The following is a 26,782-nucleotide window of genomic DNA, read 5'->3' as shown; positions in this document are numbered from 1 at the left end:
TTCCCAGCTACAATAAAGCCAAAATTCAATAACAAGTCTCAGAAGTGTCTTTAAAGAGAGCATACATTTGAGATTGCAGTGAGTTATGACTATAACCAAAGTACAAAGAGAACTTCTTTTGATGACTTAAGGTACATATCAAATTATAAATCTATGGATGTCAATGAGTATTTTCAGAAAATACCTTCAATATCAATCAAATCAGTACTGCCATTCTGAAGAGATGTTATTTCTCAACACTGAGAACAAAATCACTCTTAATCCTCACCATAGCTTCCACAACTCAGCTGTTAATCACTGTGTTGTGACAAATATCTCTCTATATGAAAGGCTGAAGTATCTAAAGGAAACAAAATAAAAATCATACTTAAATGCATAGCTGAGCAGAGATCTGCTTTGAAATATCCCCACTTGAGGTCTAAACCAACCGCACTTGTCAGTCAGCTTTTTTCCCTTATTTCATGGCACATAATAACTGAGAATCCAATCCTTTCCGTTTCTCACCTGGCTGTTCACTGCATAATCTTTTAAAATGTCACCCATTCTAAACTAGGGGTACCAAGATATCACTTGCTAAAGGACTCAAAATACCATTTAGCTATTTTCAACTTCAAACTGAGCAAAGCAGATCCATCTTGGGCACTGTGAACTCTTGCCAAAACATTAGAAACCCTTGTCAGGTTTTATAAAACCAGGAAACCTTAAAATAAAGTGAAATGTTCACCCTGCCACTACCACCCAAATGTGCTGGGGAGAATGTAGCTCTTCCAGCGCACCCCAAAGCCAGAGCTTGCCAAGGAGCCTGATCACCTCCCACCAAAGAAAAGGACTTACAAGTATAACCTTAGGCCTTGTTTTACACCATGGTACATCAGACAGAAAAAAGAGAATTCCTCAGAGAGATTCAATGCCACTTACAGCTCCACAGTCAGAAACTTATTCAGTCTACCCCAAAAGCCACTGAAAGAGTGTGAATTTCAATGATGCTCACACACACACATCTACCTCTTCACAAAATTAAACAGCTCTAACATAAACGCCGCATTAAAACTGCTTTCTCTAATCCACTTATGACAATAAACAGCTGCTAATAATTCCTTTATTCTATAAACATCATCCTTAGTTTCTTCATCCTTCAAACACTGACCCAGGCCTTTCAGGTTATATCACAATGGAATAAGGCAAACCATCCATACCATATTATGTTAACAACATAAAGTTGTCACTGTTAAATACTACTGACATCACACTGCTGGTCACAAAAATATTAACTATTAAATGTTAAAATGCATGGATTTAATAATATATTAATAAATATTTACTTTAAATAAATGTTTTAGCATCAAGTGTTTCAGAAAAGGAGAACATGTAACGCTAATCTAACACAATGAGAAGTATTTTAGGATATGGGATCAACACCTTACCTAGAAAAAAGCCTTATTTCAGGATTTTTTGTAGTAATTTCTGTCCCCAGGATCCACACCATAATTCTGCTTTTGTTTCTCAGGCTGCAGCGTGCTTTTAAATATCCTGTGAATCGAGAGAAAAGCTTTTACTTGAATATTCTTTCAAAAAGGTGAAAACAATTCACATTATAAGACAATTTTTGATCCATGAATAATTACCCACAGTACTCCCAAGGGGTCAAGTCTTGTACATTAACAAAAAAATTACATCTGTTCGCTAATATTGATTAAGATCATACATTGATTTTGGGTTGATTAACTGACTAGCAAAGTGTTGGGTTAGACAATGAAGGCACATAATGTGGAGAAAAACACATTCTACATACTGTAGCTATTTTTCTGCAACAATTATTTCCAGGTGAGCAATTAGAGTCCTTTAGGTTCCATCTATAAGTTTATTAGGATTAAGACAAATTATCTTGTAATATTGTGACACAATTTCCCCACCGTGCAAACAATCTTGGCACACTTGCAACTAAACATCATTTCTAACACGGACTTCTGCATTACCACCTGTTTTGCAGCTACTCCAAGGAAACAGTTATTAATACAAAAAGCTTCCTTGAAAGTTTCATTACTAATAAGAGGAAAATCAGATTACTTTTTTCTCTTTACATTCCAACTCCTTAAAGTATCATGTTTTGAAGAGGCTTTTAACCTTCAGTTGGGGCTCATTGCTACTGCTGCCAGCCGGATTTTTCAATTCCCTCAAAATATTCTATTTACTGCATACATTATTGCATCCTCCAAACACACACAGCACGGTCCTGACCCAGTGATCAGATACAACAGAGCTGAAAGGACTGCAAAAGCTCCCTGTAAAGCTTCCTAATCACTGCACTATCTCCTGAAAATGTAATAAGGATGGCCTTTCAGCTGTAGGAATAGGATCTGTAGCTACGGCAAAGGCTGACGCTACTCTAGACACCAACCAAGTGACAAGAGGAAAAGTTACACATGGTGCTGCAAGGTCAACAGCACAAGATGCAAGAGAAAGGGAGTAAATATAACCTCAAAGTTAAATCACTGCATTATCTTCTACAATACCACCTAATACCACCTAATGTCCATGCATACGAATTGAGAAGCAGTTTCTGGTTAGGAATTCCTTCGGGTGTGAATTGTTCCACTGACAGGTGTTCCCTACCAGGTGATTCCAGCAAACTGAGAGTAGGTGTCCCACCTGTGCAAGCAACACAGCTCCTGGCAGATGCTGATATCTCCAAATATAACACTGTGGTGAGTATAACTGATTGTTTGTAATGGAAGTAATTTCAGCTGCAGCATTTAAAAATTACACACACAAAAAGAAAAATCAAACAGCCACCATCTTTCTTCTAGAGCAAGTATGAAACTGGAAGAATTAAGGGTAGGGATACAGATACCCACGGTATCTGGGATTCAAGGCAGGCCATGCACCCAGGGAAGGACCTGGCTGAGGGAGAGGAGGAAGAGCCACCGCCATTTATCTAAGAACAGGGCAAGTAGATGTAACATAGAGAAATATGAGCTGTGGCACAAACCCAGGGCTCCCACAGATCCAGCTGCATGAAGTGGAGGGATGGTAAGCATACTTGTGGTCCTTTTCACCTCTAAACCACCAGCAACAGATCTGCTGAGGAAGAGGCACATTCAGCTGGTTTTTATAATGTAATGCACAGGGATTTCACAGCCAGCAAGAAGACATTACATAACAATAAACTTAACTCACAAATGTTTCATTTTTCTAGAATCACTGCACATACATTCCATTTTCATCATGCATCTGCATAACCTTTATGAAAAGTTGCACACCCCACATGCCATTCAGGGAGAATCTATGCAATCAGTGTTTCACCAGGGCTAATTTCTTTCTTCTTTTTGGAACAATGTCAGGTACTGATTAGACCTCTCTTTCTCCGAGCTAGGAGCTGCTTCCCAAAGTTTATACCTGAATGGTTTTCCTTGGCAGAAGTGACATGAAATAACTAACTATTAAAACCTTAGTTATTTTACCTGTATTCTTTCTTGCCTACAGCACTAAACTACTTATCCAGTATAAAACCATGATGCAGCTTAGAATATTTTTTCCTGGTTTTGTATATCGACCTCCCAAAGAGAGAAGCATAACTTAACAACCCCCTAAAACATAAAAGTGTGCTCTTTGTACAACCGTAAATACAGAAAGGAATGCTTCCTACCCTTGGGGGTGCCAAGAGATTTCAAATGTACAGTATTTCTTTCACTTCATCTAAAGTATTTCATTGCATTATCTGTTTTCACAGTGTCTCTTAAAGATATTTAAGTTTCAGCATGCTTTGCAACAGCCAAATGGCAGCTTAGCAGAGGATTACCTGTTCTTCTCTCTGCTGGTTATTTTTCCTTCTCACACCAAGGAACATTACTGGCAGCACTGTGCAAAATTAGCGATTACTTTGCTCCACTGCAGCATCAAGTAGCAGCCCCAGCTCTGGCAATCATGAACAGACATTCTGCCTGGAGGACTCCCCAGGGGCTGGGCACAGCAGCCTCACTCCCAGAGCCATTGGGACAAGGCAGTGGGCGAAGCAGAGGTTGTGCTGCCCAGCACGGGAGAGGAGCGAGCGGCACAGCACGTTCTGTACCAGTGACTCTCACCAAGCAGAGCCTCTGCATCACAGAGCAGCTTAATAAGGGGCCTATCTTGCACAACACAGCTGCTCATGACAACCCTCCTGGACTCATCTGACAGAGAAATTAAAACAGGGCAGTGCAGAATAATGCAAAAAGCCATATGCCTCTTTCTGTCCCTAAACAAAGGACATGATCATTTTCAGAAAGCCCTTTTCCAAATCTGCCTGGCTGCTGGATGGATGATCATTCATGAATAACTTCTGGATGCTCACAGGTAGTGTGAAAGCAATAGAGAGAGCATCAGAGTTCTGCGTGAAGCCCATAATTAAGAAAGCTAGTGATCTGAGATGATGATCTGTGGCAGAACTGGTCTGAGTTTATTTTGAACTGGCTTTAGAATTCTCAAAGAAATGTTTTGCATTAGTGGATAAAAGGCCCTGGTAAGTAATTTGTGCTTGCTGATAGACGTTAAATGCCTCTCAGAAAGCATATAAGAAGTCCCTGAAATGCTACAGATTATTACAGCCAGCATTTCTTTCAGTTAACATATCCAACTGGATATGCAACAGCATATTGCTTATAGCAAAATCAGAGAATAGCAAAAAATCAGAGAATAATTTTAAGGTTGAGAGGGACCTTTGGGCTTTATCTGATCAAATCTCTTACTTTAAAGCAAACAAAGGTTTGTAAATCAGGACCCTGGAGCAGTATTTTCAGTCCAACCATATCTCTTGCAGGACTGGAAACAACGATGTGCACAAGTCTCAAACATGGGTTTAAGGGTATAAGATTTTCAAAGCCAAAACCGAGTTCATTTTATGTGGCATTAGTCACAGCAGCTCTAGCCCTTACAACTGGTGCAAAAATGGGATGTGGAGAACAACCGACATTTTGCTCACACAAAGACTGTATCACTCGGCACTTCTAAAAGCCTTGAATACCCTGATTTGAAATGCCCCAGCTGTACCTCACAGCAGCAAGGGCTCAGCTTCCCCCTGGGCTTCCCTTTTGCTCAGCCACCTCGGGGGCTGACATTTCCAACAGCTCGTCCCCCCTGGATGAGCGAGCGTCGCACGCCACAGGCACCGCACGGCCGCGCATCAGCGCCGGGGCTCTGACCCAGAAAGAGAGAAGGGGCTGATGAGATAAACTGTGTCTGTCCTGAGTTAAACACCAACACAGCTACACTGCACTCGCAGCAGACCCAGCAAAAATATCTGTTCTTTCGGAGGATTTATTTTTGCACAGCATTTCCACAGTAAACAAACAGTCCTGATGGAAACTGTGTCAACGGAACTGTTGAAAAATGTTAGACCAGACACCCTGATCACATTTTCAAACTCCTTTATGTTCCTTTTTTTGCAAAAAAAAAGAGAAGCTGTCAGGATTTATTTGCCATCTGATTATTACCACTGTGCTAACTTTTACTTATTACTTAGCTTAGTTTTAAATTTTTATTGAGACCTATTCTAGATGGAAACATTGTCCTTTGAATAGTTATAATCATGAGACAGTATAAAATAATGTTTTCTCTAACATCTCCCTTTCCCACCCAGCTGCTCATAAGCAGGCTTTACTTCCATTGGAATATTCATGGGGTATAAATAATAAAAAAAGCATGAAAGCTGGTGGAGTGTAGGTAGAAAATTTACTCTCCTTGGTAGTTCTTAACTTTCACCTAACTTCCTTACAACTGGTAAAATAACTTGAAGCAAAATCTGTCCTTCGAGAGAAACTTCTAAGCAGTTAACAATGTACTCCATCTTTTAAATCCACACACTGCCACAGGATATTAATGTAACAGTCCCATCTCTGATAATGTACACTGCTGCCTATTAAGAGCAGGAAATGGGGAAGCTAAAGAATGTTTTTCAAAATTAAGCAGAGGAAAAATTTTTTATGCTTAAGCAGATGGTATGCACAGAAAATTTTAAACTTGCTTCCAGTCTCTCCCAGGACAGTTCTCTCTCCACCAAACCTAGCCTATTTTCCAAAACATTGTTCTCATTTACCTCTCATTAACTGAGTAGTTTTCCACAGGCTCTTGAATTTCCTTTGAGCCTCTACATATATCATGCATTTAGTAGACAAAGTCTTGAGCTAAAGAAACCCAAAACCACAACAGTAAGAAATGAATATTTATGTTCTAAAAGTTATGGCTCATTATTAGACAGTGTTTCCCCCCAAACTGTTGAGGTTTATTTTAGTAACTAATCAGCAGACGTGTATTGCCTTAAAAACCATTACTACTCCATCTGCATAATTATATGCAGATACTGCATTCATGAAAAAGTACAACTCCAGGTGCATTTGCTAACATTTTGTGAATCATTTAAGTACTAACCCTTTCATCTGCAGTGTAGGTTTGCTATTTATAGAAACAGGCACTGAAATAACACAGCTTTGTTTGGAGTTTAATGGCTATGGCTCCTTTGCTAGCCACAGAATTTTCAAAGAAGCTACCAAGCACTTTAAGGAAGATTCGAAAGAATTGGAATATTTCAAAACTCTTCTTTATAAACTTATTTTGCTTCATGAAACTTTGATCAATGGACCCTCCTCCAAATCCCAAAGCCTATCTTTCAGCAGTAGCTGTTAGCAATCTAGTAAGGTTATTTATGTTGTGGATATCCTTTCTGGGAAATTTTGGAAGTTGACTGCACATGTAATTCACAAAACTTCTTTAACAAGACCGCTGGTGCATGTTTTTGCCATGCTTGACTCTCCCCTGGCAGAGGCAGCACAACAGGATGTGCTATTTAATAAGTTAGGTGTCTTGAACATCTTTGCCTTTCAGAGCACAGAACATTAAGCTAAACTAAGCCTGCACTGAAAAAGGCATCAGAGTTTCACCAAGAGAGTTTTACAAGATGCACTCAACAATTTACATTATTTGTCTTTTCTTCAACTCCTGTTTTGACATTATATTGCTACAATGGAATCAGTCACCCACATCTATTTTTAAGCTCTCCTGGTTTAGAATCAAGTGATACTGCCATTACTATGAATCAGACTCTTTTGAACACAGCAACAAGCAAGTGTATTATTAATTCTTTCTAATAAAGCAAAACTGCTTTCAAAGCAGTGACCCCAATTAATCAGGTAAATGGAAGAGAATGCTAAAACAAACAAACCAACAAACAAGAAACCAAAACCACAAGAAAGATTTGCAATGGGTTTGTCATTTCTTCCAAATGCTTTGGACCAGCCACAAGGCCCTGAGACCCAACTCAGCTGAATAAAGTCCCCAAGGCATTGAGTTTAACAGAATCAAGTGTACAATTAGCATGATTCTGACAGTTCTCCTATGCCTTGAAGCACTCCAAGATGCCCCAAGTTCAGGGTAATATTCAGCTGGAAAGTACTATCAGCTATCCTGCTTCATGCCATCCAAGAAAGAAAGGCATCAAACTCCAACTATCCTTGGTAGCAGGGTTTGGGGTTGTGTTTAGGTTTTAGAGCTAAAATATTTCAGACCAGTTTGTAGAATGACAGAGTCACAAACCCATCACTTCATGGAGTGGTTTGGGTTGGCAAGTCCAACATCCCTTCAATGAGCAGGGATGTCTTCAACTAGATCAGGTTGCTCAAAGCCCCATCCAACCTGGCCTCAAATATTTCCACGGACAGGGCATGTCCTTGTTCCTATGTTTCACCACCCTCATTGTACAAAATTTCTTTTTTATATCTGGTCTGAACGGACCTGTTTCAGTTTCAAACCATCACTCCTCATCCCATCACAACATGCAATACTAAAATGTCTGTGCCCACCTTTCAGCCTCCCCTTAGGTACTGAAAGGCTACAATAACGTATCCCCAGAGCCTTCTCTTCTCTAGGCTGAAGAACCCCAAACTCTCTCAGCCTTGGCACAGGGACTGACCTCCACACTCCCCTGTGGGCCTGGCTCAATCCCACTCCTCAGCCCCAAACTGGATACTGTGCTCCAAGCCTTGCAAGCCCTGAACAGAGGGGAAGGGTGGGAAGAGTGCCAGTTTCACTCTTATTAACACAGCCCAGGTCACAGCTGAACAGCAGAAAGAAACTAGAACATATATTAGGATCCTACATTTGTACTGTATTACAAACACACATCGTTGCTAAACCTTCAAAAATGCATTATTTGAAATAAATCTACAGTTAGTGATTAATATGAGAAGTTACATTAACAAAAACACATAGAAGGCAATGAAAAAAATCCAACAGACAAAAGACTGAGCAGCTTTTTCCTCTTGGGCATAGTCTTTAATAACAGAATCAGTCAATCATTCTTTGAAATTCTGCTATCAGGACAAACAGAAAATGTCTCCAGGAAATTTAGGATGATGGTGTCTGGAAAACAAAGAAAAGAGCATTTCCAAGGCATTCATATCTCCATCCAGCATTTAACAGACGCCTTTATAAGCCTTGAGATGCAAGGACTGGAACAAGATGATCTGTGCATTATTTTCTCACTTCCCCTGTTGAAATCCCTGCCTGTGTTAATATAGGTAACAGATTTTATGTTCTTACTCTGAATCAAAGAGGTTTGAACTTATCCAACCTAATGGGAATTCACACACTCAGAGGAAGTTTTGCTACCTTAAGACAGAAGCAGTGCAGAATATGATTTAACAACATTTAGTGTTTGCTGACCATTAAAACATTCCCCCCCACTACAACAAACTGATATTTTAGAGACACATGGGTCCAGTGTATCCACCACATCTAGTGCCAAAAGTGGGCAGCACCCAAGCCAAGTAAAGATGTACAGAAAACATGAATTACTAAATTATTCCTAGTCAGATTATAAAGTATTGCTCACCTGCAAACCCATTTTGATGGCTTTTGATGGTCCAGCATGTCATCTTTGGACTCTAAAGACAGACAATGAAGATTCCTGTGCAAGTCAGCCTCAAAGGCAAGTATTTGCCAAGTATTTCTTGCACATGCAAGAGAAAATAGTGAGGGGTAAGAAGAGGGAGAAGCTGACAATGTAGAATAGAGGAAAAAAACCCAGCAGGTTTTCTTTCCTAACAAGACTCCATTACATACTTCTAATTATATTTACTCAGAAATAATGTAGGTATTTAGAGTGATAATAAAATTACAAAGGCAGTACATTGCAAAAAGCGTTTCCATAGCTATTTCAGTGTTCCTTCACAAGATGAATTATTAACATTAGTATCACTGCATTTTTGAAGGCAGGGACGTGGAATCATGAATTCACCACCAGCAACACAGAGACGCTGCACACATTTGCAAGGAACAATCTTAAAATGGTGGCAAAAAAAGCAGCAGCACCTTGTTTGCTATTGCGAAGAGTTATGGATCATCCTATCAAGGAGGAACAACACATGATTTTACTTCATCCTAACCCAGGTAGTTCAAATTTGCAATGAGAAATACTGTCACGAGTTATTTACAAGGGGGTTGTACAGAATTTCCCTTGCCAAAATTATTTAGCAGATATGTAAATAATTTTGAAAAGCATCTGGCTCCAAGTTACCAGGTTTTGCACAAGGATGTCACTTTATGCAAATTATCCCATAAACACGTCAGTATGTTTCAAAATAAGACAGAGCAATGGACAAACTGTTCTAACTCTACCAGTTGTGGCAGATGGCAGGATGCAGAATGTCTGGAGCCCGTCAGATCCATGGCTTCATCTGGAGAGGACAGCCTTGGGAGGCGTGGCACAAAGGATGCCAATGACCACTATTTCCTTGCCACCACCATCCTTTTCTGTTTATACCTTCCACATCCAAATCTGGTAGGGCTAAGTGTCAAAAAGACAAAGGTATGGAAAAAGGATATTTAGACCTAGCCAAGCAGTCCAGCTAAGGACAGGTGAATGCCTCAGCACAAAGTTATAATATATATTTTCATCAGATGCTCTGCAACAGAGACCAACAGCATCTTTGAGGAAAAAAAAATTACAAAAACAAAGGTGGGTTTTCTTGTCTAGGATAACTTGCTTCCAAAAATCTGCTGTTTGGAAGCCTCTTGAACCTCAGATGACCAGGCTACCAGACACCGTGGCTCTGGGGTTTTATTCTCCATATGTCTATCAAATTTACTTCCTGAACTCTTAGTTTTGTTCCTTGTTGCATCCTGCAAAAGTAAATCTCACAGCTTAATTAACTATTCTGGAGGAAAACCAAAACAAAACATCCTCAAGAGCTCCAAACTTTTGTTGCAACAGTATTGCCCAGGAATTTCATATCAGAGCTCCAGGAAAAGCAGCATTGCCAAACAAAAAAAAGTATTAGAAATTGACAGAGAACATCTCAAATTGGAAGGGTCCTGTAAGGATCATCAAGCTCAACTCCCTGCTGCTCTCAGGACTACACAAAACTAAAGCATAAGACTAAGAGCAGTCCAGTCTTTGAATTCCGACAAGCTTGGTTATGTTCCACATTTACACTGCACATCTACATAGAACTACCCCAGCACAGCCTTGTGCAGAAGACAAAAAACTCTAGATATTAACTCCAGAGATGGAAAGCTTGTAGCTAGGGCCCAAAAGTTATGCTCTTTTTCAATTTTAATAGTATTTTTTTCCCACATGCCTATTTCTAATTATTATTATGCCTATTTCTAAAATACACACCAGAAGTGTCCAGCATGGAGCAATGATGTATTAAAAAAACCCTGTCACACTTAGAACCTTTTAAGGACCCTTGCAATGCTTCTCATTCCATGATTCAATACGTTGCAGTACAGAATAAAAATGATAGAATTAAGAGCAATACAAAGAAACAAAAAATTTCAGTCAGCATTGAGTAGTTGCCTCCCAGTAGAGTTTTTCGACTTGCATCCCACACAGCTGGTGCCAACAGCTCAAGAGGGAATTCGGCAAGACAAAATTTTTCCAAGGACTTTCTGTACTTTGAAGTCAATATAGCTATCATATGCTACTTCTTAATTCCTGCTTTCTGAATATCTGGGAGCAGCCACTTCTGTTTGATTCAGAAATTCCCTTAAAGAAAGGGGGGAAAAAAAAGAAAAAAGAGACTAATTTCATTGTAACAGAGAGCAGCACTTTAATCTGATGACTTTCAACTTTTACTACCTATTTACTGCACACTGCACCCAACTGTCTGCATGGGGAGGTTTGATCCTGATTTACAGCACATCTTAAAGCAATGAAGGTCCCTTCTTATTCATTTAAAAAACCCAGGAAGTTGTCCAAGTATTTTAGATATTTCTCCTGACTCTTCAGCAAATGCTCTGATATTTGATTACTTTTCATATTTATGTTTGCCTAATGGTGGTTTATGTGCATATAAGAGCACTACTGGAGGTCTTCTATCATGTTCCAGGAATTCACTGCTGAGACTTAGTCTAAGTAAAATCCAAATAACATTATCCAAATAACATTTCTCTTCTAATGATTCCTGACTAGTCATGATAAATTATAGAAAATCACAAGCAAACTTACTCCAGGAGATCGGTGTTAAATAGCAAAAATAACTGCACTTGTTGCCACATTTATTTTCACATGGCAAGGCAAAAGAAGAAGCTGGATGATATGTTAATGAACTGGCTGTTTCCCAACATCCTCTCGAACACATCTGTTGTATCTCTCCCCTGCAAAAATACTTATACAAGTAAAATCAGCACTTCCATTCCTTCTTACTTAGCAACTTAATCTGGCACTTTTATTACCCAAAAATGGATTCTAGCAAACGGCCCCAATATCCTAATGCAGCCAACATTCTTACTTCTCTTTTTAAGCCAACAAGAAAGATTAATCTAATATTTCTAAGAAATAGAATATTTTCTAAGTTTTTGTAAAACCAAGACTGGTCAACGGTATATACAACAGTTAGTAAATTATCTTCTCCTGGCACTACAGTAGCAACAACAAATAAACTGGAATAATTATTAAATTGGTTGTTTTCTTTGGAAAAGCACCCCAAGAGAGTCCTGATTTCCCCAGTGATCTAACAAGATACTATTTGTACACAGACATTGTCTTAAAAAAACAAAAGTTTTGGAACTGACTGGTTGATTTAGAATTTATCAGACTGCAGAGCATCAAGTGATGCAAACTAAGTAACAGGGGATGACTGAAATAATAGAAATATATTTCTTTCAGACACTATTAAAACTTTATACATATCCCTTAGGGCCATAAAAATATGTGCATAAAAATGCACATATGCTCAGGAGACCTTTAATCTATGAATAGTTTATCAAAGTCACCAAGTTTAAACAGAGTAAAAACCTTTCTACAGAATGAAGGCTTCCCAATCTGCCTTTCCTACACACTTATATCTATTACATAGGAAACATGAGATGTTCTGCATCAAATTTTACATTCTAAGTAATTTCAACTGTATTCACCTCGAGCATTTTAGAAAGCGAGCTCACTTGCAGTCTCCTGGAAAAGCTTTTTAGAGATACACAAAATCTCTCACAACCTAAGTGTTAGGCTAATCCAATAAAACACCCAAAGCATCCCAATTAAACAACAAAAAAAGCTTTATATTGAAAATTCCACCTTGCTGATAAGTAGCTCCATGTAAACTTGACTCATGTAAATAATTCACAGCATTATGCAGGAAATACTTTAAAAGTTCCAGGGTTTTTATAACCTCCAAAGAAAACTATGCATTACTATTAGAACAAAATGTTTGCTTTTATTTTCCAGCTTCTTTTCCCCTCTGGGTGGGATAAAAATATTTCAAGCCAAGCTGAAGTTAGCTACTAATACAACTCTGCATACCAAAGTAAAACAGATTCATTAAAATATATCTAGCTGTAGAGATCCTCCACAAAGCAAAGATCTATCACAAGTCATAAAGTGCTGCCTTCAAAATGAAAGCAGAGCTGCATTACACAAACTTTATCTTCAGCTAAAACTCAAACTATCATTTTCAATACTCTTCTAATATGTAACATTTTAAATTCTATTATTAATGCTGCTTTCTTTAGCTGTTGAATACTCCTTGGACACAAATTGAAAGTTGCTAAAAAACTTAGATGCTTAAAGCTAGAGTTTTATCTGGAAGTGAAGGGACAACACACCACCTACAGCCAATAAAGACTTTATTAGCCCATCTCAGCTCCACTTAGTGCACCCATTCAGCTTTCAGGATTATTCCCAGTAGGTTAAAATCCTGACAGTATTAGTCAGAAAAATTAAATTAGTCTTTACCAAACCACTTTGATATAAGTTATTCCAGGGCTCATTAGATCAATCCTGAACCATTGAAATGCTTTAGTACTGAGTAGGAAAGAGTAAGACAATTCACAATTGATTTCCTTGGAAGCTAAATTAAATTACATGGAGTTCTATGTCTAGTTTTAAAAGGGCAACAACAAGTCAATGCTGTGTGCTTTTTAAAGAAAAAAATTCTCTAATCTCCACTTCCCAAAACAGTCTTTTCCAGTTCCCATTGAGAAAAACCCAACTGACACAGGCATCTAGGTGCCTTTACTTCGGGAAAAATTTTGGGCTTCTGATCTTCCTTTCAAGAGAGGCCTAGAAAGATAAGACTCTACTTTGGACATTGTAAATTCTGCACATAAGACTTAATTTATGGCAACTTCAACTTTATCTGGACCATATACAATTTACATGCAGTCTTTTGCTTATTTTTGCTTTTTCATTGTAAGTTTCCATGGCATTTTCCATCAGCCATGCAATTGGCTGCCTTCAGATTTGTTACTTTTGAAAATATCTCCCTGACATCTCCTCAGAGTTGTGCACCAAAATATGATCTAACATCCTACAAACACCATATTACCTGCCCCTAACGGGGATCCCCAGAGCTCTGTCCTTGGCCCTGTGCTCTGCAACATCCTGAATGACTTGGACACAGGACTTGAAGAGATACTAAGTTTGGAGATGATAAAAAATTGGGAGGAGCTCTTGACTCTCTTGAAGGCAGAGGGGCCCTGCAGAGAGACCTTGATAGAAGGCTGGGCAATCACCAACTGTATCAAGTTTAACAAGGATAAGTGCTGGATCCTGCACTTGGGATGGGGCAACCCTGGATGTACAGACAGACTGAGGAATGAGAGGCTGGAAAACAGTGCCAGGGAAAGGGACCTGGGGGTCCTGGTCAATGGAAAGTTGAACATGAGCCAGCAGTGCCCTGGCAGCCAAGAGGGCCAACCTGGGGGGCATCAGGCACAGCATCACCAGCTGGGCATGGGGGGGGATTGTCCTGCTCTGCTCTGGGCTGGGGCAGCCTCACCTCAAGTGCTGGGGGCAGTTCTGGGTGCCACAATACAAAAAATGTAAAGGTACTGGAGAACATCCAGAGGAGGGCCTCAAGGATGGGGAAGGTTCCGGAGGAGGAGCTGTGTGAGGAGCAGTTGAGGGCACTTGGTCTGTTCAGCCTGGAGGAGACAGAGGGGAGACATCAGAACAGTATTTAACTTCCTTGTGAGGGGAAAAGGAGGGGCAGGCACTTATCTCTTCTCTCTAGTGACCAGTCACCCGAGGGAATGGCCTGAAGTTGTATCAGGGGAGGTTTAGGTTGGATACCTGGAAAGGGTTCTTAACCCAGAGGGTGATTGGGCACTTGAACAGGCTCCCCAGCAAAGTGGTCACAGCACCAGCCTGACAGAGTTCAAGAAGTTCTTGGACAATGCTCTCAGGCACATGGTGTGACTCTTGGGGTGTTCTGTGCAGGGCCAAGAGCTGCACTTTGGAAATACTTGTGCATCTCTTCCAACTCAGAATATTCTATGGTAATAAAAATTAGGAAATGTTTTAGACAGGTGTATCTTTCTACATTTAGTGCTACACAATTTGTTATCCCTTGTTATATTATAATTCAGGAAGAAGAAGCAGTCATAACTTTTTCATATAAATGATAAAAGACCACCCCTGTGCACAATTTAGTCGTCATGCCCATTCCTGTCACTTTGAAACTCACTAATGGTTAACCACAGAAAAATACTGCAGAACATTAAATGCTAATAGAAACTCGTGTCCACTTCTCCATGGATAAATTTATCGGAACAGACACAAATCCCTTAACAAGCTTTGCATTGCACAAAAAGACACAAAGTAGTTATTTCATATTTTTGTTTCAGATTACAAAAAGCTTCCCTTCAGGAGCATCAATGTAGCAATGAAAGCTGGGCTCCAGCCACTGTTTATCAGGACACATGAAAGTAACCAAAAATCAGGTCCTGAGCTGGAAAGCCAGAGAAAGAACATTTATGTAAACTAGTCCAATGCCAAAACAATTCCTTGCCATCTAACATGGGCCACGCAACTTGCCCAAATACCCAAATTCACTTTCAGATCCACCAACCGTTTTCCATCAAATCATTTCTAGCTCTACAGTGACCCGCTCCAAGCAGAACCCAACAGTGCAAAGTCTGAACTTGCAAAATTCAGTGGACAGAGTCACAAGATCTTTGATGATGAACTGCTGTTGGTTGGCATGGGGACAAGAGAAAGTCTGCAGACCAGGAAAAATTGGGAAAAGAGAATCAGAATGCTGCTGGGAGCAGTCTGTCTCCAACTCTGTCATCAACAACAGCCTCCAAGAGCCCAGTAAAAACAAGGGCATACAACAAGAGTGGAAAGGAAACACACATTTTTACCAGCAAGGCAATTCTTCCTAATTTTTAGTAGCTCAGAAATTTAACAGAATAGAGCAGCCTTGGAGACTGCATTTTCCACAAGAGACAATGTGGATTGCATGTTACACTAATTAGAGAACTGTTATTAGTACTGGAGAAATAACCAGCCAGTTGGACAGCCTAAGCCCACAATAAAGTGCAATGTGTGAAACAGTCAGCTCTAGAGGCACTTGGGACAGCAGAAACATAGCTGCTGTTCTATAAGGGTGCAGCACACTCCTGGCAATTAAACTGGCTGTTGCTATAGAAAGCATTCAGCAATTCATTTGAAGAAGAAAAGAAAACAGATCCTTTCCCACAGAGATGCACAGGTTCTGTGCGAGTTTGTTCAACAGGAGGATTTTTAGACTGTCTTAGCTGGTGATTCCTCTGAGCAGATTTGATACTAGATTTTTGGTCACCTGGAATTTTCTCAAGTCAAAATCCATACCCAATACAGTGCTCTGCTCAGTCCTGAAAATGGATTTGTTCTAGTTCTCCTAATAGTCGAGTACACAAGCAAACACTGTGGTTCCCCCTCTATAAGCAAAGTAGGGTTTAGAGGAAACTAGGAGCTAAGAAGCTCAGACTTTTGTTGTAACCTATATGGCACCCCATGGGTGGCATCTGGAGAGGAATCAAAAATGCGTCAGAAGATGAAAAAATGGATTTTTGGCATGGCAGGAGCAATTTTATGCTTTAGAGCACAAGTATTACACCACATGCATATGTACATACTGTTCTGAAGAAAGTTCCTATTACACTCTCATCTTTCTAATGCCTGAACCCAAGTCATAAGGTCAACAGTTGTGATACACATCAAATCCAATTAGGCTCCCTGCAGGTTGTCATTTTTCCCTGCATTAAACACTACGGTGTAAAAGAAATAGCCTAGTAAATAAAGATGCTTAGACACTAAATCTCCTAAGACCACAGCTGTCTAGTTGCTGCTTTTTACCACAACTCCATTACATAAAAAAAATCACTTGTCACACTATATCTATCTTTTAAAGCAAATATACTTCTTCCATTTCATCTGCTAAAAGTGTTTCTGACCTACAGTTAGTGGACTCTTAGCACCTTCCCATGTTCCTTCTCCTTGCAGTGCAGCATTACTATCTCCATAATAACAACTGCTTCAGTGACACGGATTATAAATGAGCTCTTTTCCAAGAGAAGTCTAAGTTTTACAGAAAGAACATATTCCACAAAGCTTTTATTTAGAGTATTTACATAGAAATAACCTTGCACTGAAGAGAAGAGTGGACAAAAGACAGAGAAACTCCACAAACGGTCAGCAGTAAGAGGTGAAGGGAACACCTTGCAATGCTTTGATTTCTAATTAGAATGCAAGATGCTTGAAGCAAATCGTACATCTGAGATGGTCAATTAAGAGTGCTGTCATTGTTCTTCCACTGTAAGACCCCCTCAACCTTGCAAAAGACAGAAAATCATTACAAAATGGTTAATGCTTCAGTGTCTAGGTAGCTATCCTTTGGAGAACAAAAAGCTTATTTATATCAAAATACAGATTCAACTCAAGTAATTTTATCTTCTGGTTTCCAAGGAGACAAGTGACCTCCATATACTTCTCCTAACAAGTGTACCAAAGTCATATCATAGCAAGTAAAGCCATGAAAGCCATAAGAAAGTAGCTCAATTCAGAGACAATCTGCTGCTCAAACCTGAAGTTTAACAGCTTGGGTAGTTTGCCAACACAGCTTCGCTTTGGTGTCACTTCCCAAGCTTCCTTTTAACAGAGCATTCTCTGTAATAGATATTGCCAGTCTTTACCTCAAGGGAAAATACCAGGCAGGAAAGGCTCCAATATGGAAGCACAGACAGTATATTACAACTAACAATAAGGGCAATAATCTAACTTTAGCACTCCTGGGGCAAACCTTCTTGAGATCCAAAATCCATCCTTTCACAGCCCATCAGCAACCTTTTGAAGCCAACATTTATGTTGTATCAGCAATTTTCTATTTTAGTATCCCAGAATCTCAGGAGGATTCTGCTTTCTTCCTCAGCCAAGCTCAGGAAACCTACTGGAGCCCACAGTATGTCTAATCACATTTTCAATGCCTTCCTAATCTACAAAAAGCAGATTTGTTTTGGCAAAGTGCACAGTTAAAGAGATTCGCTGTCTTTCCCCATACCCCTACTGAGTGTCACTCACATGTTCACAACATACTAGGGAAACAAGGAACCAGCTTTTTCTTGGAGAAACTGCTTCAAGTTTCTCCCATTAAAGTTCACCATCCATTCCCGGGTAGCTGCACACATTTTGACTTCCTTGTGTCGCTCACCCTCATTTTTCTGCTGTTGTTCTTCCATGTATTCACTGCAGGCAGAATGCTGTAAAGCTGACATGGAGATGGTGAGCTGCAGGACTCTGGAGTGCTGCTGTGAGCAAAGTGCATGCCTGGGGTAACTTATGACTAATCTCAGCCTGTCCTGATCTATCTCAGCTGATGGCAATAAAAGGAAGCAAAAAGAAAAACAAAACATTAACATATACGAAAGCCCTAGACACCAGTTCTACGTTGTAACTGTGCAGTAGGTTCATAGGTTCTTTGTGGCATTTCCAAGATCAGCTTTAGAACCCTGTGCTACTTGTGTAGTAGGGCTAGGAAAGGGGCTTTGAGACATTCACAACTGTTGATGGCAAATTCCACCATCCTAAGCATCTACCTGGACACAGACTAACCAAAAATTCAGGAAAAGTGACAAGGAAAAGTTTTGATCCAGGAGACAGAAAAAAAAGGAGGTGGAAGAGACTGTTATTTTAGACCTGACTAATGAAGCGTTTGAGAATATAAATGTGTGAAGGTGTTTTGAATGAGATCATGAGAGACAGCGCCAGTGATCCTGCAGAAAGTAAGAAGTGAGAAAAGCTGAACAGGAACAAGACAGCTCTAGGTCAAACTCACAGGTGCATCAGATGAAGCGCAATGCTAACAGACACTGGAGAAAAACATCAGCATGTAATGCCAGAATTGGGGGTTGCAGTGCCAAGTGGATTTCTGGAAAGACACAAATAGCAATAAGAAACATAAAAAACTAGACCTAGACAAACACAAGTCCAGGATTTCTCCAACAATACAAATTGCAAATGCAAAACTCCCCAAACACTCTAAGTACCTGTTTTGCTTAATCTTCAAAGAAGACTAAGAGATCAGATATTGAGCATAGCTGGTGATAAGAGAAAACAGAGTAAGGAAACGAGCTTAAAACAAAACCAGTCCCAACACCACGCAAAATCCCCACATACACAATGATAAGGATATCTTGCTGGAAAACCGATCTTGTTATTTTATTCCCCTTGATCCTGCAGCTGAAAACACACACAGAAGAGAAAGTAACAGAAGAAAACCCACATGGCAGGGGCCTGGTGAATGCCCAGGTGCAGGGCTTTCATCCACTACCAACTCAACAGCAGAATTGTCACTCAGGTTTTTTACTCACTCCCATTTGTGACAAGTTTTACAGGCAACCAGCTGTAATCCAGGTTCCTTTCTACTACAGAATTCTACATTTTCACATCCTTTTGTTGCCTTATACAAGCTGCTGTATCATATTCTACCTCTTGACCAGTCAAGCATGTCTTACACTCTCAGTTGGTTTGTAATTCTCTCCTTTCCAACTATTTGCATGAAGGACAGTAATTTTGTACAGGACAAATAGAGTCAGTACTCACAGAAAATTATTTTTAGAGAAAAAGTGCTGAAGTTACCACTTTTGTGCTTCCCTATCTTTGAGGTTTTCCAAGAAATCTGTGTAGCTCATGCATAGAGCATCTCCCTGCTACTGCGAGCTCTCTCATTACACGGATAGAAAAGAAAATGAATCAGAAATCAAGTGCTGAGCATTCACAGGCCTGTACTCGATCTTTCTTCTCCTTGGAAGCACAACCTCACCTAATTACAAGGCTCTCAGCACTGCCAGCTGTGTGGTACAACATGACACAGGTGTGCAGCATCGTTTCAGAAACAAGATGAGAAACACAGGCCTCTCGCACTGGAAGCTCTGTGACAGGGTATTGTCCAGAATTCCTGTGCTGATAAGCATTTGATGATACAGAAGGTTACATAAATAGACAGATAGATGAAGGTGGATAGGAAGAGATGTGACAGAGAGTGACAAACACATTTTGGAGTACAAGTCTTCCAGCACAGTCAGCAGAATGCCCAAGGCAAAGTGGTATTTTATTAAAGTAACTCACATAGCACGGAGAAAGGCTAAGCAGGGTTTTCAAACCTTCTCCTTTCATCACAAATAAAAAAAAAGACTGCTGCCTACCATTTAAAGAACGGTCTGACTGTTATGAACCTTAGCCATGGAATTCTCACTAAAATTGCTGCTTTTGCAAAAGGTCTTCTCTCTCCCACTGGCAAGCAACAAAGCATCGGACTGTGTTCAAAAGTCCTCAAACTAAAAGTGAAGTAACAGACACAAAGCCGCAACTATGTCATAGAGCTGTAAATCAAAAAGCTGCAGGATGATTTGGCTGAGTGCTATTTTTTTTACTATAATCAAAGCTCTTCAGGTCTGTGCCATTTGTGATTTATCAATAAACATGTGAGTCATATTTGCAGCTGCTTGTCAATCTTAATTCGTGGGAAGTAAAGGATCTACTTTACCTGCCATAATGTAAATTTATCATGGAATTGGCTATTTTATCTCTAATTTATCATAGGAGAGCACAGGATCCCTGCAGCAGAAAGTCTTCCAGTGACTCACAGCTGCTGGGTGTAAGCACTTAGCTTAACATCACTGAACATCATTGTCTTTAACCCCCAGCCTGCTAATCTTTCAAGGCAGCAGGATGCTGGCAAGACCTCAGCACATCTGTAGCCCTCCAGGAATCTTAGGTATTACCAGTCTTCGTTTACTCTTCTCCTCATCCCTTTTAGAAAAGAGTTTAAATTTGACAATAACCATGTACATGCAGTTAGCTTTGATATAAAGCATTTCCTGAAATCTCTTAATAAAACAAACATGAACCAACAGTAGGTCATTCAAGTATAAGATCTCATTCAGACTGAAAACTCAAGATCTTAAAACTGATTCTGAAAATTCAAGACCTGAAAATTGATTTTCCATTACTGATGTTGCATTAAGAAACTGTGTCTATAGATTAATTCTAATCTGGGTTTTCTATTCCCAATCTACTCTGAGAACATCAACCATCTTCCAACACACCAACATCCAAACTCCCAAACTTCCAACATAAATTCTTCTATTTACAGATTGGATATTGCATTAAATTCACAGTAAGTCCTTTGCAAAAAATGATACATTCAGTTTTTGCAACAGAGAATATATTTTATAAATATCCTTCATCATCAAAAGGGCTAATTTTTTTTTTAATTCTACCATTCAAATGGTTGAAGAACCACACTTGGGCAGCTGCCTAGACACATCCCTTCTTGAGAAATTTTTGAATGCATCAGTGAAAATGTGCTCAGACTGAATTTAATCTCTCTGAAAAGTCATGTGCACAGCTTTTTTGATAAGCTCATGGTGTATCCACTGAAGAAGGCTTTACCACACACACCCATGCTGGCTCACTTGGATGGAAGCCAGGCTTTCCAAGAGATCCGCTGCCATGGCGAGATCATAGCAGGTTGACACATTTTTCAAGAGAGCACAGCACACAAAGTACTCCCTGTGCTTCTCCTAAAGAGAGGCTCTCCTTGGAAAAACCTAGCCCAAAGGGAAGGGTGGGGGTGGGTGGAGAGCTTGAGCCTTTTTCCTTACGCTCTGAAAATGTAATGTAATTGCACAGGGAAAGGCTACACACAAACACTGTTAGTGCTATTAGTGAACAGGACAGCTTTCTGTGAAAGAATAGCCATCTCTGAGAGTGCAAATGTGTGTATGTTTATTGAGTTGCTTATGTAAATGCATTTTTTAGACAGGCTTTCCAATAAAAATTTTAGTTATGATTTGTCCTGCTTAGGTATAAACTCAATTTATCTACCAAAGTAAACACAGCATAGAAATTAAGTTATATATTTCTAGGCTAGAGATGTCAAGCAGAAGGTTGGAAGTCCAGAAAACAGAATAAAGAACGAAATTCAGTAATCCATACACAACTGCCTGAAGGTTGGGAAGAAGAGCAGGTGTGTTGCAGTGGGGATACTGCAACACGCATATATCAAACCAGGAGTCCCGTGGAAAGGAAATATATACGGACAGACAGATTCTTGATAGCTGTTTCAGAGATGTTTATTTCTCCAGCCGCATGGCCGGGGCTCTGCCCAGGAACTGTTCCAGTCACGGGACCAAGGGTCCTTCTGCCCGCGCAGGGAACACAAACCAACCAATGGGAACGAGGCTGAGCAGGGACAGGGAAGCCCCGTGTCTGTGCCCTCAGGGCCCCTCTCCCAGGGCTACACGGCAGGGGAGGGACCCCAACACCTCACCCATTTTATTTTAATAAAAGGAGAATGAAAACAACTGGATAAACATAACAAGAACAGTTTTAAAACAAAACAAGCCACCCTCTTGAGTCTTTAAATGTCCAAACAGATTCTCTGGAACATCTTAGGGCTGACAGAAGGGAGACAGAATTCTCTGAGCATGCTTTGTGGGGAAACTGAGGCAGGAGAAGGTTTAACTTCTTCCCTCCCCCTTTTCATCCCCCACTCGGCATTGGAAAGGGATTTTTGGGGAAACAATTGGCAAAAGCATGGTTTTGTGAGGGAAACCATGGATGAAAAAACGGATTGGGAATACACTGGGGGTAATAGGACATAGGGTAAAAGGGAAAGGTGGGATTAGGAAAGGGAAACTGTAGGGGGGGCTTACAATGGAGATACTGTCTAACATGACTACGATTTTTTGCATATATACTGCCTTTTACAGGAACACCATCAGGCCCAGTGACCTGCGATGCTTGTAACCCTTTTCTCCCTAGTACAATATTAAATTCCACCACCTCTCCATCTCCCAAGCTTGGGATGCATTTTTCAGGGTTATTCTTTTTAATAGCAGTTCTATGCACGAATATGTCTTGCTGGTTGTCACACCTTGTTATAAAACCATAATTTTGCTTAACATTATACCATTTTACTATCCCTAAGGTCTTAGTTGCTATGATCTTTTCCTTTTTCCGAGTGGCTGCTGTTTTCTGTCTCGCTGCGTCTTTGCTCTCTCCTTCGGTCGCTCCCGTGTTGGAATTGTCGGAGCTGCTCGTGCCTGCGCGCTCTTCCTGGGGTCGCGTTTGGGGCTGCGCGGGCCGGGCCGGGCCGTGCCGCTCAGTTCTCCGTGCGTCGCCTCCTCTGGTCGCAGCTTCGCTGCCGCTGCCGGGCGCTGCACCCACGTCTCGGCCGGGCCCCCGAGCGACGACTCCCCCGCGCCCGGCTCCAGCGCGCGTCTCGGCTGGGCGCGGCTCCCTTCCACCGCCATCGCCGCCAGCCGCCGCCCGCGCGCCGCCCCTCTCGGCCGGGCGTTCCCGGGGCTCGCTCCACCACGCGCTGTGCAGGACCGGGCGGGCACCGCCGGGTCCCGCTGCTCCCGCCGCGCCTCACTCCGCCACCGACACTGCGGCTCGCGTGGCTCCGCCCGCGCGCGGGAACTGCCTCGCTGCTGCTCGCAGAGCACTCGGTGCACGTGGCCTGGGCCGCACGGTCCCTGCGCCACGCTTCCCTTCGCCAGGACACAGCTGACATTGCTCAACACTCTCGGTAACTAAATAATATTCACGAAAATATTCTTCCATCGGCATATATTTTGACTCCAGTATTAACTGTGTCCAAACGGTTTTCCAAAAGCCCTTGGTAAGAATTAAATCCCAAGAAACATAGAAAAAGTTCTTAAACAACCATGCCAGGAAGTGTTTCAGTTCTTTTTGAGCTTGAATCAAGCTAAAATTTACAAATCGTTGTTCAAGAATCATTTTAAGTTTAAGATAAATGTCCATATGCGGCTCTGAGAGCCAAGAGTCTTCCCACGGTTCCTCCATAGTTTAGATATGGAATAGCAAAGCAAAACCAAGAAGAGGAATCCAAAGTTTCCAGGGTTTACTCACACAAATCAGTCGCTTAGGGATCGGGGATCGTTCTGCTCACAAATCTCCACCATTTGTTGCAGTGGGGATACTGCAACACGCATATATCAAACCAGGAGTCCCGTGGAAAGGAAATATATATGGACAGACAGATTCTTGATAGCTGTTTCAGAGAGATGTTTATTTCTCCAGCCGCATGGCCGGGGCTCTGCCCAGGAACTGTTCCAGTCACGGGACCAAGGGTCCTTCTGCCCGCGCAGGGAACACAAACCAACCAATGGGAACGAGGCTGAGCAGGGGCAGGGAAGCCCCGTGTCTGTGCCCTCAGGGCCCCTCTCCCAGGGCTACACGGCAGGGGAGGAGCCCCCAACACAGGTGGACTAAATAGTACTAAGGATCACCATAGGAAGGCCTGTAAACCTAGAATTGTTATTGGATTAGACCTCTATTTTGGACAAAAATTATTTGACTGACTACCTAGAGAATCAGGTTGGTATCACTTGGCTAGGTTCATTACTTGGAATAGAGTTCAGACTGTGAACAGAGATCAGGAAAGCAGGGGTTAATGCCCTAAATGATGCTTGATTCTAGCAGTGATAAATGAGAAAAAAGCTCTCTTTATACGGGAAATCAGAGCATGTTTATTCTGGACTCATTGCTCCAGCTGGACGTCTTACAGAGGATGTAAGTATTCAAAAATGTAATTCAAATTCCAGTTCAAACCTGGGTAAGAGATACATCTTTCTTCCATCTGATACATTTATGGTGTGAGCATGAGTCAATGATTTATAATTTAAATGGGAAGTGCAAGTCACATGGCCAGGGATATATTAAGTGATGAGGGGAAAAAAATCTTCAGGACTAGATCTTAAAAAATTTCTAGCATGGGAAGACAAATAACAGCCCAATGGTCATGGCTGAGACTGTAGCCAGGGATGGCTCAAGGAAGAACTCATGAAGCTGACATGAGCATTAAATCATAAAAGACAAGAAAGACCACAGCTAAAAAGATGATAAAAAAATATAAGTGAGATAGAAACTATACCAGAAATATAACTTGTGCCTGCCCCATTTTAGCCCTGTAGTTCTTAAAATATCCAGCACCCATTTGAGCCTCTCCCAAATCCTGCAGAATGGACTGTGACTCCCTGTCCTGTCTGTAGCACTCACTTCATCCCTACGAGCCCTTCAAGATTCAGCCCTGCTTTCAGTTTGGCAGATGCTCCCGAAATGAGACTTGGTGGAAGCAGGGCTAAATGAGCTGTCACTCCAGTTCAGGCAAGTACTCACCAGCCCTACAACTACACTTGGATGCAGCTTTCAGGAGAGGGGAGAGGCAGGAGTGAGGTGAGTGCTGCAGGCTGAGAGCATTCCAGGTGGCCTGGGGACTGCGGACAGAGGTGTAAACATGCTGCCACTGGCAGGAGGGTACAGCAAGTCCCACTGCAAGGCTGAAAGATGGAATTTAGGTTAAGGATAGAGCTTGGGAAAGGAGAGCATATGCAGCTGAGTGATAGACCTTGACATGCTCACACAGCTAAAATAAGAGCTTGAAGTAACAGGAAGAAAGGTTAACGTCACTCCTTCTAAAGCTGGTATGAGACTCGTGAGTACAGCTTAGGCTGTGGCTGGTCTGGGAAAGAGAAACTCTAGAGGTGAAACTAGCCATGGATTGTAAAGATGGGAAATTAAGACACATGGATGAAACCACAGAGGACTTACTACTCCGGCTATAGCAGGTACAGAGCCTCTGGCAATAATCCAGGAGAGGTTAGGCTGGTTTAAAGTTAGGCATGCAGAGCTAGAAAGCTGAAATTGATGGTGATTATTTAAAACCTCACATGGAAAAAATGAAGACCGGAGGGAGGAGAGGGAATTAATCTATCACTTTTTAAGACAGATACCAGTTTATGGTAGCAAAAAGGCTGGATTTAGAAATAAGAGCCCCCAGAAGGCTGCTATTGCTCCTCGAGTGCTGAGCACAGCTAATTCAGTTAGCATTTGTCCAACAGCATAAGCTCTGCCTTCCCAAAAATCAAGTACAATGGGACAGGTCTAAAGGCCTGACAGAAACATCTGCCATAGAAGACTAAACTTTAGACTCAAATAATGCTCCACACAAATATCACACAAAATCAGTGCTTCCTGAAAGAGCAAGTAACCATCATCATCAGTGTCCAGTAAAGTGCTCTTTTTTTACCAGCTAACAGAGGTCTTAGCACATCATAAGTAGTGCACATAGTAAAAAAACACTGGCTTCAGATTTCAAGTAGTACCTCTCTGGAATTTGTAAGCATCTCTTGAAAGGCAGGCCTTGTGAGGTTGAAGTAGTTACCAGCTTGGACTAAGAAGAAAAAAAGGATCTTCTTGCCTTGGAAGGAAAAACCCTTCCATTCTCTCCCACAAGAGCTTTGAACTATTTTCCTTTTAGGCAGAGGACACTGTTAAAGGATGTCTGGCATTACGACCTGCAGATGGTTATACAATACATGAGAGTTGCCTGCAATCTTAGGGTTCTGTGAACTCATGAAGATGATTGATGAATGCTTTTGTTCAGCTAGAGACTGAAGAGTAAGTTAGCTTCAGTTTGGCTAAAATTAGGTTAGTGATTGGGTTAGTGACTCACTAGTAAGGTGATTTAGTAAGGTTAACAGTAAGGAAACATACTGTAATAGCCAGCTGTTCTCTGAAAAATGCAACATTTTTCTGATTCGTAATGAGAAAGCAAAAATCATGGCATTTGCAGCACCTTACATTTCAGACAGAAATATTTCTATGATTATTAGTGGGGAAAAAATAGGAGTTACAGAATTTCCTTAAAAAGAAGGCTGTCAGAACCCATTAGATTTCCACATACAGAGATGACAATCTCATTCTAAAGTTTCATTTTTTAATCTGACGCCACACGAAGACATTACAGTATGATGATGTTTTAGTCCTTTCTCTTGGCATTTGCAGTTCTTCTGATGATCCACCCACCTTCTCTTCCCCCAAGACCCTAAGTACCAGTGTTCACATGGGTTTATAATCCAGTCTACTGTAGTGTAGTTAAATACATCTCACTGTTTTTAATTTTGTAACAGTTTCTTTCATAGTTCCAATGCTCTCATAATCACAGTGCTTCCTCTGTATTTC

At 41.0% G+C, this 26,782-nt stretch overlaps 1 long non-coding RNA gene across 1 annotated transcript in view; it reads right to left on the bottom strand.

Annotated features, from left to right (window-relative positions):
* Positions 1 to 1,461: 1,461 nt before the first annotated feature.
* Positions 1,462 to 26,782, bottom strand: part of LOC125328154 — a 37,776-nt gene continuing 12,455 nt past the window's right edge. The window contains exon 3 of the long non-coding RNA XR_007204558.1: positions 1,462 to 1,530. This is a non-coding gene — a long non-coding RNA (uncharacterized LOC125328154). The remainder of the gene's footprint in view (positions 1,531 to 26,782) is intronic.

Source organism: Corvus hawaiiensis, chromosome 6 (genome assembly GCF_020740725.1).
Source record: "Corvus hawaiiensis isolate bCorHaw1 chromosome 6, bCorHaw1.pri.cur, whole genome shotgun sequence".
NCBI lineage: Eukaryota > Metazoa > Chordata > Aves > Passeriformes > Corvidae > Corvus > Corvus hawaiiensis.
The sequence above is the reverse complement of the archived record's forward strand: the minus strand, read 5'-3'. Positions and strand labels throughout refer to the sequence as shown.